Source organism: Epinephelus fuscoguttatus, linkage group LG14 (genome assembly GCF_011397635.1).
Source record: "Epinephelus fuscoguttatus linkage group LG14, E.fuscoguttatus.final_Chr_v1".
In the NCBI taxonomy this organism is placed as follows: Eukaryota; Metazoa; Chordata; class Actinopteri; order Perciformes; family Serranidae; genus Epinephelus; species Epinephelus fuscoguttatus.
The window spans coordinates 29,568,313-29,582,125 of record NC_064765.1 but is presented as its reverse complement, the minus strand read 5'-3'; positions in this window follow the sequence as shown (position 1 = coordinate 29,582,125).

The window sequence follows — 13,813 nt, the reverse complement described above, 5'->3', positions numbered from 1 at the left end:
AGCTTTTTATTTTTCATTATCTTCATTTTTATTATGCTTTAATTTTTGTTTTCAGTTCAGTTTAATTACAGTTAGTTCCCTGGGTGCGTTGTTTTTCATTTCTTTTTGTTTTATTTAGTTATATCATTATTAGTTTTTTATTATGAGGGGCATTTGTCAGGGGAAAGATTTATTTTAGACATTAAAAGATATAACACTTCGTGAAGGCAATTGACTCACAGCCTCCTAATGCTTACTGTGTTGACCAAATTGACAAAGACTACAACTAAAGACATTTCCCATGTATTTTTATTTTATTTTATATAGTTAGGCTGATCTTGTAAGTACACAATATTATTTCAGTTAGTTTCCTTATTTTTTCATATTTATTTCAGTTAGTTAAAATGTTTTTTCACATGTAGTTCTTGATTTGTTTTAGTTAACTATAATACCCTTTTTCTTGAGTCAGCAAAATGTTAAAGGACACATTTTAGGGTGTGTGCCCCAAAGAAGCTCACACGTAACGTGTTCCCTCAAATCGGGTCCTTTGTGCAGTGACCAAGCGCCATAGTTGACCTGAGAAAGGCTGGCTTTCTGTGTCTGAATGATATGAAGGAGTAATTTGATTTCCATTTAAAGAATAATTCAAGAAACAATTAAAATTGGATTATTGTTCCTATCCTCTTTTTTCAATGCTCCTCTGCTTGATGTGCTATTCATAAACCCCAGTGGCATATTAGGGCACTCACAGACCCCAGTGTTGCATTGGGATCCTCACATTAAAGGATTTCATTTTACATGTTTGAAGCAATAGTCTGCTGGAAATGTAAGACAGCACAGAACAAACATAAATACATTACACAGACAGGTTTGTATTATGGAGGGATATTTATGTGAGAATAAAAGTTAAATAAATATGCCTGAGACATATATGTGTGTCATTGTCTCTTAGTATGTGTGTAAGTATATGCACAATGCACTTTATCACAGTTACAGATAGGTTATCATATTCAGAATGAAGGTATCTTGGAAACATAAAGGCACTGTTGGAAAAACGGTCACAGAGCACAGAAATATTCTTCTAGAAGTGTCACTGCTGATCAAGGAATGGAGCTCATTCATCTGCTGATACTGATGGTTTCTAACTCACACATAGAAATTCAAATATATATGTGCTTCTTTTTCCAGAAGCCCCAGTTTGTACCTTTTTCCCACAGGAACACATGATCCTCACGTCATGTGACCAACATTTCATACTTCGGTCATGTGATGGCAACTGAACCGATCAATTGGACAAACTCCATGTGCTGATGAGGGCCAAGAGATGTGGTTGAAAGCTGTGGAATCTTTTTGCTGAGATTTTATTCTTATCAAACTACAATGCCCAAGACTGGAAATGCTTATAGAGCCCTGTCGCGCCTTCCAGAGGGCAGCAGGGTGGAAAAAGTGGTGACCTGGGTGAGATGAGTTGCTAATGATGGTCCGTAAATGTCCTCTGTGCCAGTGATTTGTTGTGCTGACTTTATGAGTCTCTGAAGAGCTTTCCTGTCTGCTGCTGTGCAGCGAACAAACCACACCAACACCTCCCTTTTTGGAAAGCATTCTCGGAGCAGTTATGAAAAGACAGAAGCAGCTGCTGGGACAGGTTGGCTTTTTTCAGTGTCCCGAGGAAACAGCCTCCACAGTGCCTTCTTAACCAGGGCAGTGGTGCGTTGGAACATTTACTGGAAATTACAAAGAAAATCACACTTTTAACACACAAGTAAGAACGTTTCTTCTACAGGTGAAATGCACAAAAATCCTAGCCACAGACATGTAACAGAACCTCTCTCCTACATAGCATAACAACCCACTCCAATAGATATAAAACAAAATAAATATCAGGTCAGTCTTCAAGTCACAGGTAGGCCATTCAATATTAAGGGATGAGGACCAAAAAAATATGATTGGGACAGCTCCACTCTGTGAACAAGACAAGACAGTCTCTTCAAACAGAAGCTCTTGCCTAGTGGCCCCATGACCCCTGGTCATGGACAAATTATGAGACAAAGGGCCCCTGGGAATGGATATGCAAAAGGCCCCACCATCTCTCTTACACAAGAGTGAGGCACACAGACTTTGTGGTGGTTTTGCATCTTTTCGTGGTCTTTCTGTGGTCATTTTGTGTCCTTGGCTGTTCTGTGTCTTTATGAGGTAAATTGTGTGTTTTTGTAGTTTTGTGTATCTTTTTGTGTCTCCCTGTGGTTGTTTTTGCATCTCTATGTAGTCGCTTTGTGTCAGTTTGTGGTTGTTTTGCTCCTTTTTGTAGGTAATTTGTGTCTCTTTGAGGTAAATTTGTGTCTCATTGAGGTAATGTTGTGTCTGTGGTGTATTTTTGTGTCTTTTTTAGTTGTTCTGTCCCACTGTGTTGTTATTTTGTGTCTCCTTGCGGTTGCTTTGTCTCCTTGAAATTGTTTTTTTTTTCTCTTTGCAGTCGTTTTGTGTCTCTTTGAGCTTGTTTTGTCTTTTTGTTGTTGTTGTTTTACCCCTTTTGTAGTTATTTTGCATCTCTTTGCATCCCTTTATGGTCTTTTTTGTGGTCATTTTCAGTGTGCCCCTGATCTATACTTGTTAATTTGAGTGACATCTTGAAGGTGAAGGCAAGGGGGGGGCCTTACACTTTGGGCCGCTGGGCTGGTGCACAGTTCAGTAATCCATCCATTCCCCTAGTTCGACATGCCCGGTGGGTCTTTTCATCAATCCTTCCATGAATAAACAAGTACATGCCATAGAACAGCATGAATGCTTTAATAATGTAAAAATTGAAGTCCATGAGCTAAATATAGCTGGAAAATAAAGTCTGATGTGGCTGTAGGTTTTAAAGCAAGTAGGCCTACGTGTGTATTGCATTGTGCTATGCTCACCATCTTGCTGTCTCTGCATTGGAAGCATACTGATTGTAGCGTGCAGAGTGTCCACTAGATGGCAGTACAATTTTGATTTTCTTTTTTAGTGTGTAACCCTTACACAGTCTGGTGTAAACAGCACTAAGGCATTTAGAAGGGAAACAAACAGACTGGTTTATGGGTTTGTTATTGGTGTCATTTTTTTGGAAGAACTTTTAGCATAATCAACATATCTTATACATGATAACAGAAAATAATGGATTTGCTGTATAAAATAAACCTTACATCAAGGAGGGTATCAAGGTGACTACGACAGACAGTCAGGACTGCAGAGGGAATCATTAGCACCAACCTGCCCTCCAGTCAGGACTTATACTCCTTCAGAGTCAGGAAATATCTGAGCAGACTCTTCACACCCTGGACACAACCTGTTTATATGCTGTTCTCATGTATACAAAGAAACCATACTTACACCAGCACTCTTTGTATATGAAAACAATGTATGCATATACTGTATACATGTTTATGTATGGTTATGTTTTCCTTTGTTCAGCTTTGTTGTCCTCGTTTTAGCAGTATATATATTTCTGTGTGTATAAAAAATAACTGAGTAAAATGCCTTGTATGTGTAGGCCTACACACGTACTTGGCCATCAGAACCGATTCTGATTCTGAATGTTCTGGCTGTAAAATTCCAGTGTGGCAAAGCATTTTGGCAAATGCAACTGCAGTTATTTCATGCTCCTGGAAATCCAGTCCATATTTGTGAAAAATAACAACTCTCTCCCGGAGCTATAATTAGCAGAACCAACTGTTGGATCTGCGGAGTGTTTCTGCTTCCTGATTAGGGGTATTGTACTCTAATCAACACACCTCACTTAGACTAAAAAGCTGTTTGTCTGTGGTATATATTTTAACAACAGTCCTGCTGGGAAATAAGTATCTCCATTTCTACAATATGTGCATTATGAGAGTGTTGTTTGCCTGAACAATGTTGTACCACACAAAAATAATCTGCAAAATCAAAATTATGAACCACAAATAGATGATCTGCAAAGTCCTGGTTTATATAAACCATGTGCAGCGAGGCGAAATGAGCTCACGACCGAAAACAAAACCTGTTTATCTGGTATTCACATTGTTGTACCAATGATTTTCCTTTTTCCTCGACAGTGAGTTGAATCATATTCTCATGGAGTTAGTGCAGAATGACATAACAGGGGCTCCTTCAGTACTGAAGAATGAACCAATGTGTTATTTCATGCATCAAAATGTTACTGCAAGTCAAATCAATTTAATGACACTACAAACAAACCTTTAGTTTGGAATCAAGTTCTATCATTTGTCCTTTCATAGGATTATTATTATAAGATGTGTAATAAGATAACTGCCAAAATGGCCAAAATCTCTTTTTAGACTAAATGTAATGGAAATCAAGTTAATTCTTGGAGACTCATGTTCATGCTCCAAATGAGAAATTCTGGCTTTCCACCAGCCTGCATGCAGACGATGTCCTTTCTAAACTTATGCTTTCCATTGTGTTACAGATGTTCATAACTAACAGTTCGGTTCAGTTCATGTCTTCATTGTTCAACAAAAGATTCCCGAAAAGCTTTTGCAGCAAGGCGGCATAAAACCCCCCCAGAAAAAATAAAGACCCCATAAAAAACCCCATAATTCAGTTGCCCCATAATAGGGCAACTGAAGACATTAAAAGTGCTTTTACTATTCATACATGTTACATTGTAGGTTTCATATGAAGTGCATATGTCAAAACTTTGTGTTTAAGTTTTCAATTTTTTGTTGTGACAGTGCTCTGGATAATGAGTGGTTAGGTTTAAGGACAAAAAACACTTGGTTCAGGTGAGGAAAATGTGTCAGAAGGATATGTCTTGACTTCTCACCAAAAATATCAGTTTTTGTTGTTACAAACAGGACAGGACCTCTCAGTAGGAAAGACTCGTGTTAGTCCCAAGTCCCAAGCACTGTTCTGGGCCCAACCTAGGAGAAATTGCAATAGCAGTGTTTCATAGTTTTTATTGGTCCTAATACCCTCCGGCATCATGTATTACAAGTATACTTTAATGGATTTAGTGGAACATTCTTTTTTCAAGGTCAAAAGGGAAGTTTTAACATTTTACAGTTACATGGTTTGGGTGAAATTATTAGTGGAGGGTCTATGTACACCTAACCTAACATATTTGGTGTCTTTTCCTAAATGTTTTGGGTTAATCTTTTCAATAAAACACTTTTCAAGAGGTTATTTCGGATGTATTATACCTATATTCAAGGTACTACTACTCAACAACCAAAGACATCCTGTACATCTTAGATGGGATGGTTGGTATCTGATGGTTATATATGAGAAAGAGCATCCTATAAAACTGATATTTAGACATAAATTATATGAAAATCATGTTCAGAAGCAGAGATATGCACTTCTTTGTGTGATTCTGTAACATACTTGCCTCAGATTTGAACCCTGAATTTATCTTGATCCACTAAGTATATAATGATACACGTATTATATGTTATGTGCACATGCCAAGAGATCACAAATAATCATGAATGATTACTATTGCAATTTTCCCTGGGTCAAACCACAGATTAACTGGACTATAAGTGTTAAGCCATCCCCCATCCTCTCCTCCTACTGATGAAAAATTCCACTCATTTACATGTTATCTGAAAAGCCCGCTCTCACAGAAAAAATGACCACATAAGTTGACTGTACAAGCAGTACAGTGCCTTCTAGTGGCCAAAGGCTGTAGGTATAACTGCAACTGGAGCACAGTCCACAGATATCTGCTTCTGAACATGATATTGAATGGGGAGGTTGGTGTCATCTCCAAAAGGACAGTTCTTTGTTTCAGTGCTACTGTCACTGCCATTTAAACCTTGAGCGCATCTGCATCTTTCCAAGCATCATGAACGTCAAACCCTGCCAGTCTCAGTCCGTCCCCCAGCAGGTTTATGAAATGTGTGTTGTCCTTATTTGACAGAAACTCCTGCTTTTTCAGCGTCAGTGATATAGTTGATGTAAATAAAACCTTTAAGCCAGTCTCTTTATGGCTTCTTTACCCATCAAACATGATCACCACTGATTGCCCATAATTTTTTGGAATGTAAAGAATTTAAGTTTCCACTATTGCACTGCATGTTTTTTCCTATCTCCAAGGTTAATCCATGGAGAAAGGCCCCTCTATCGAAGACCTACAGGATGTCTCTTTCTGGCACATCAACAAGAAGCAAAGCATTCAAATTAAAATATATTGCTTCAATGTATTGAAAAAATAAGTTAATGACAATAAGAGTTAGGGTGCTCAAAGTTGCTAATAGCCAGCCCACAAACCCTCCATATCTCAACCCTTCGTCTCCCCCGTGTTATGATCCCCTACATACACCTATCAGCCAAAACATTAAAATCACTGGCGGGTGAGGTAAATAACACTGATCATCTTACAGTGCAATATTCCATTGGGAAACCTTAGGTCCTGGCATTCATGTAAATACTACCTGATGTGCTCCACCCACCTGAACACTTGATCAGACTGGGATTTGGGGAATTTGGAGGCCAGGTCAATGCCTTGAGGTCTCTGTCATGTTCCTCGGGCCACTCCTGAGCAGTTTTTGTGGTGTGCCATGGTGCATTGTCCTGCTGGGGGGCCAATGCTACTGGGGAGTGCCGCTGCCATAAGGGGGGGTACCTGGTCTGCACTGGTGTTTAGGTGGGTGGAGCGTGTCTGGTGGCAACCACATGAATGTCAGGAGCCAAGGTTTCTCAACAGAACATTGCATTGTAACAAGATGATCAATGTTATTCAAGTCACCTGTCAGGAGTTTAAATGTTTTGGCTGATCGGTGTATGTGTCAAACTTAAAATGGCTGATGATATTATAGATACTAAACATACGCCTATACAAAAGAACTTATACCCAGTTTAGGCGTGGATACACCCGTACCAGCAGTGTGGCACAAACTGTAAGTGGATAATTTGTCAAAAAGAATTACATGTTGGCTGGTAGTGCCCCAATAAAAGGTATAATATATTAGAATATCTTCAGAAAAATGAATTATTATCAAGAGTGACCCCCAAAACAGACCCTCCAGATTCCAAAACACACAGGACAAGATGATTAAAATCCTTTGTGCAAGCACATACAAGAGTTCATTGGTGAACAGCACATACAAGCTACGATTAAGTTGTAAATTTGGGATGCATCTTCAGTAGTGTCACTTTGGTGCCTTCGGCCATTCACACTATACACCCTCACCAAAGGCGGCCAGCTACAGGGTGATCCTTCCTGAGCTTGCATCCCATGCCCAATTATTCATGATTATTTATTATCATTTATGATTAATTATTGCTATTTGGAGACCAGCAGGGATCCTTCCTTTCCTGGCTGCTTCTCTCTGCTGCCTCCGATGCAGCTTTGATGGCCGAGCGCTGGCTCTGGCCCCTGATTCCCAGGTCCCTCAGTAGTTTGGTGGTAGATGTTGCCACAAACCCTCTGCACCCAACCTCCACTGGGCAGACTTCTGTTTTCCAGCAACGATGTTGAGCTTCAGCAGCTAGTTCGGCATAGCGCAGGTGTTTTTGCTCATATGCCTTGTCCACTGACCCTTCCCAGGGTACGGTGAGCTCAATGATGTAAACCTTCTTTAGAGAACGGGACCAGAGCAGCAAGTCAGGTCTTAAGGTGGTGGTGATCCCTGGAGGGAACACAAGCTGCCGTCCGATATCCACCAGCAATTTCCAGTCACGGGCAAAGCCAAGCTGGCCTCTCTCCTAAGGTGTGGAGCTGCAACTGCTTATTTTTGCACCTTCACGGACAAAGGCTGTTGTGCATGGAAGGTTGGAAACTGGTGGTGGTTGGGAATTGATGGTAGTATTAACAACACTATTTCACCCAGACCATGTCACTGTAAAATACTAAAACTCTACTTTTGACCTTGAAAAAGAACATGTTCCACTAAATCCATTAAGGTTTACTTTTAATATCTCATTCTGAAGGGTATTAGGGCCAATAAAAACTATAGAACATTACTTTTGAAATCCCTCCTGGGTTTGGCCCTTTTTTTGGGTTAGATTGACCAGACTGCAATGATGTTACTCTCCAGCTTGCCAAAGTTACCTAGTGTACCATAATGTGTTCTGCAAATTTAAACTCCCCAATCAATAAATCAGTGAGGACAGGACTGATGCATTAATTGTGTGACGACATTAAAAAACATTTTACTCTTGCAGTATAGTCTTTGCTGCCCTATTTGCATATTGCCACACCAATTTTACAGTGCCTCCCTTTTTCTGGATGATTGCTTCTATGCACCTCAGCATTAATGTATCAATACAATGAAAGCAAACAGACCTGGATACCGAGAAACCGAGGGTCACTCAAGATTCTAATAATTACACACAGAGCTAACACATGGCCTTTCATTCCCTGAGGAACTGATTATAGACTTGTTTTAATGAATTATCCTTGTGACAAAGGAAAAAAAAGCAATGCTGTGTAACAATTTATGTCCTTTTTGTAGGTGGATATTGATCTTAAACACTATTGACTACATAATTATCGATCACCTTTTGTTTCCACGCTGCATTGCAAAGCACAAACACTATCTATCAATGGTGGTTTTTCTATGACTGTTCAACGCTCTCCTATTAGGACCTGAAATTAATCCTGCTCAGCTGACCGCTTCAGCTAGGCAGAGGAGCATGAAATCTAAGCCAGCCAAGAATCCTGTGAACCATGCTGATTCCTTCAGTGCATGCGAATCTGACAACAGTTTACCTTGCTTTTGCTATTGCATGTTTTTTTTGTTTTTTGGTTTTTTTTAGCTCTTTCCCCATCAAACTGGGCACCCTGCATGCTTTTGTCTCTGCATATCTGGGTGTTATTAGCCATGTGAAAGCACCACTCAGAACAGCTGATGGTGATATGAGCTCATGCAGAATTTCACAGTGCCTAAGCAATCCCGTTTAAAATGCAGCTTTTACACGCTGCATTTAAAATGTGTGCAGAGGTTTACAACAAAGCGCCGTGACAAGTGCATCAGTGTATCAATCAGAGACAACAGAATACAACTGAGGCTTCAGTAAGAATTACTTACTACAAGCAATTACTGACTTAATTTTACAATATGGCAACTATCATGATAGCTGTGAAATGTTCCCTTACAGATGCACAGTAGGCTAGTGTTATGATCTGAATGCAGTCACTCCCAGTGTGTTAAAGCCATTAAACGTCTGGCACATGGATGGTGTTGCTGTGGTCTTGCAAGGTGTGAGGAGTACATTAGCACAAATGAACAACCAAAGCTGGAATCAAGAAGCTTTGAAGCAGCGCATCGCTCCCTCTTTCAATGTTCATACCCGCTATTCTTTAAATGCCACCTGGACTCTTTTGTTCATTTCATTTTAACGTCATTTTGCTGCCAAATAGCATCCACAATTCCCTGCAGAATAACCATGCTAACAGGCAAAAATTGTTAGGTAGTCTGCAGGCCTGTTAGTCCCTTTGAATGGTTGGAATGACAGTGGTAATTATCCTGTCATGACACAGCAATTAAACAGAGGTATTTAAAGCCAGCACTGATGGTGAAAGAGATTCCTCAAATGATAGGCTCACTTCCCACTCCGGTCCGGCAGTATTCTCTCCTATTCTGTGTGGGCGTGATTTACTATTGAATTAGAGGGAACATGAATTTGCATATGGCTAACACCAAGTGGTGTCACACTGTAACAGCTAATCTCTGGAGTTGTTTTTCTGAGCACTGTGAAATGGAGGGATTAAATATGTTCATTTTGTCCCTCAATTTGATTATGAAGTAAGAGAGACAGAGAGAAAAACTTTTTTTAATTTGCTCTTAAAATGCACCATGCAGCATTTACACATATCCTCCTTATCAGCTTGCTCACTTTTTGAGTCACAGATATCATGCGCGATAATAAATGAGAAATTTAGAGGAGATTTTAAGTCAAGCGTGTAAAATTAAGCCATTTTCACGTGGTTGCTGCAAAATAAGATTTAACAAACAGTAGAGCATCTTAGATTTGAGTTATAAATTAAATGAACACACATTTGGGTCACTCTAAAGAATCATCAAACTGAATTAGCCAAACAAGTAATCGTCTTCAGTAGAGATGCAGTTTGCAGTGTGTAGGCTTTTAATCCTGCATCCTGCAAGCAGAACAACAAGCAGTAACACTCCACTGGCATGTCATCATCACCTTATAAAGTTCATGGTGAAAATATTAGCATAAGTGCACAACATAAGTGTCGCAGCGCTTTATATACAATAACAATCATTTACCGTCCCTACTCTATGGCAGCTGATCTCGTCCTCTGCACAGAGGGTAAGGAGCACCTGAACCTCATTATTTCTGCAACTGCGTCAGAGTGGCCATTGCACCGCATGCACCACGCTTAGCGGCGCCACTACTGTGACATTGCAATTCCTTGCCCGAAGTTGTTAGGAATGCCTCTGCACCTTGTTGATCAGGACCTGTAGCGGCTGTGTGTCAGTTTTCTTTTTCTCTCTGCCATTGATATATCTACCGTGTTCCTCATGCAAAGGCAATATTCATACTTTGCCACATGATAACTGCACTCAGATGCAGAAAACAAGGCCAGTTGCACTCAAAACTTCATGAGCGTGTTTGTGCTTGTTGCAAGTGGTGTGCAATTCTTAGTGCTATCAGCAGCTGCAATCCACTCTTTGTGAGTGACCATTAATTCATTTGATTTCATGAATGAATAAATGATTAAGACTTGGGTCACTTATTTCTTGGTACACACAGTGAAAATGATCAATGACATTTGTCCTCTGCAGATGAGGCTGATATCTACTGACTAACAACAGGGTGTCGGTTAAAATCATTTCTACCCTCAAGTAGGAACTCATTGTGGTCTTGGCATCAGTGAGCCTCGCTTGGTAAGCAGGTGGTGCAGGTCTATGAGGCTGTTTAGTCATTAGTCATCAGCATTTGTCATGCCATTTGTGTGCATAGAGCCTCCACGTCTTTTTTGCTTATATGGTGGAGGAAGTTGGGCGTCCTCCTGTTCCCCATCAAAACCTGGCAGCTTTGTAGTTTTGATGCATTCGTCACATCGAGCCCAGGATGTGAAGAATGAGTGATTTAACGAGCGACAAATCATAATAAATGATGACGATGATATTCCTATTCTTAGCAGTTTAAAAGACTGGCAGTAATTGTGTTACAGAGCTCTGTCACTCAGTTAGGTCAAACCATGCAGCAGTTAGGTGCTTTTAGGGGAACACATGAAATGGGGGGGTGGGGGGTAATTTTGAAGGTCAAACACTTAATTCCCTGCAATCTGGTGACTCACCTTTCCTGCATCAATTTAAGGTGGGAATGTCTTTTCGTCAACATGAAAGTCCTCTGCTACTTTCAGGTTTTGCTGTGGGGGACAAATGCACATGTAAATACTGAATGTAAATACTGAATACCCCACCCACCCACTCAGCAGCCCCCGCCCCCTTAATTTTCACCAATGCATACTTTCATATGTCTTTGTTTTCACTTTAAATGCATTAAAAGTTTGGTGAACTTTGTCATCATTGTCAAGCCACTCACTAAAAACGTGGACGATTGTGTGAAGCTGAGCATTTCCGCTGTCCAAAGAGCTCAGGTTAGCTCCAATCAAATTCCTGGCATCTGTACCAACAACCAAGAAACATAATATGGATTTCTTTGACTGACATCTGCAGAGAATACCTGCCATTTTTTTCCCTCACAGGATAAAAACAAAGTGGATGAATTCATCATTGCAGTTTCTGCTTTCCCTGTTTTATGTGATCTGTCTCTTAAGTACAGAAAAAAGATACTTGTGTGGCAGAGACTGAGACTGTCATATTGGATGATGAATGGAGACACAGTCTGACACAAAGTGTCCTAAATTATTCAGCAAGGTGTTTTTTTTTCACCACTGGGAGCAATGACAGTAGACATTCACCATTTACGAAAAACAGCAGGTAAAAGAGTTATGTATCCTCATCTAACATTCCTCTTGTTCAGTGTAGTCTCACCATGTATTCAAGAGCCAGGGAGGACGAAAGAAAGAGTGTACTGTTGTTCTATGACCAATGAAGCAAACACCTGATCTGTTCATGTCAAGGTCACTGGGACATCCACTGATAGGGACGCATCAGCTGTAGCTTCTGAAATATGCAGCCTAAGGAGAGATACTACAACTATAATCGTGTGTAATTACATGATGTGAATGCCTGTTCAGAAATGGGGTGCTGCAGAATGCTTAGAAGGTGACTTTCATGTTCATGCCTCTAATCCACATCGTCGGTAACGTTTCAGGAACAATGGCTGCTCTGAGATAAATACACGTTAATAGGATCATTTCTGCACTGCTACAGATCGAACAACAGGCACATTCTACATGCTACTCCTCTGCTTTTCAGTGTCTGAAAATTGCAAATATCCCCATACTCATAAGCTATAATGCCACGTTAATCATACATGTTCAGACTGTAATTATGAGCAAAAAAAAAAAAAAAAAAATAGAACTACCGCCTCATAGATGGATGCCTCCGTTAACAAGTCAAGTTGCAGTTTACATCCATGTCTGTCCAGACTCGCATGTAGCCATGACTGTGCTTCTAATATGGATGTTGCCGCAGAGAAGCTACAAATTCTAAATGTTGATTCTTCATGCAGCACAGAAGATTTATGCAGTCACCACAGCTTTAAGGTGGACACCTAAGATTAGTGTCACAAATTCAGTATCTGACCAAATGTCTGTCCTCTTGTTCCTGCGTTATGACGTTGAATAAAAGTCAGAGGTGTTTTTGCAGAACATTATGATGTCACAGTGAAGTTGACCTTTGAGTTTTAGATATAAAATGTCATCACTTCATCATTTCATTTTAATAGACATCTGTGTGAAATTTTGTCATAATTAGTGAATGGAGTTTTAACCAAAGGTGTACTTTCAGGTCCCAGTGATCTTGACCTTTAACCACCAATGCCCAGTCCCATTTCTACCCCTTAAATCTTCCACTTGGTATTGATGAGAGAAGTGAGAAATATTAGGGTGGAGATCTTTCCCTAAGAAATGAGATTTGCTGGTGAGTTTTTCCCAAATTGAATGGGAAACAAAGTTCAGTGTTCACTTAGCTGGGCGTAACTTAGCTGGGCGATGTCCGTCGATAGCTGCCTCCGTGAGAAGAGAACAGAGGAAGGGAGGGGTGTATCACTGTCCGAGGGCTGCCGTAGAATGGCAACGAGGATGTCAGCCGACCAACACTCGCTACCCGGTCCCTGGTTGCGGCAATTTACGATGCTGGCCAGATAGGAATGAACTGGCAGCCAGTACAGTACAGTCCTCTCTCGTCTAGCTAACATTTAGCCGTGTTACTTACTGATCCATTAGAAAGAAAGCTAGCTGGACATCGGTTTTGAAGCCTCTTTGGTCACGGAGCTCCCTCCATCTCTTGAACGCCTGACTGAGGTTTACTCTTGTTTTTCCTCTTCTTTTATCACTCTCCTTTTTGCTCTTCTTTGCCTCCTCAGACATATGAGCTCCTTTTCTTTTGGGAGGCCGTTTTTCACTTATCTCCAAACTTTGTCCGTCTGCCATTGTGCTCTTGACTCAACTATCTCATGCCCAACTCCTCATAAGGACCCGCTCCAGTCCCTGATTGGCTGACTGACCAATTTCGCAATACATGATGCGTTTTCTGCCGTAAAGCAGATTTTTTCTGCGAAATTTTGGGCACCGGTGGCAGAAGCTTATTACAAAGCCACTAAGTAACATATGTGCAACCCACATTATTTTCATAATGATAAATTTAGGAAACTATGACCAACATGACCAACCTAAGAAGCAGAAGAGGCAGCAGGTATGCAGGAGTGGCAGACGAAGCTGAAGGTGAGAGGTGAAGCAAACTAATTTGGTAATAAAACTTGC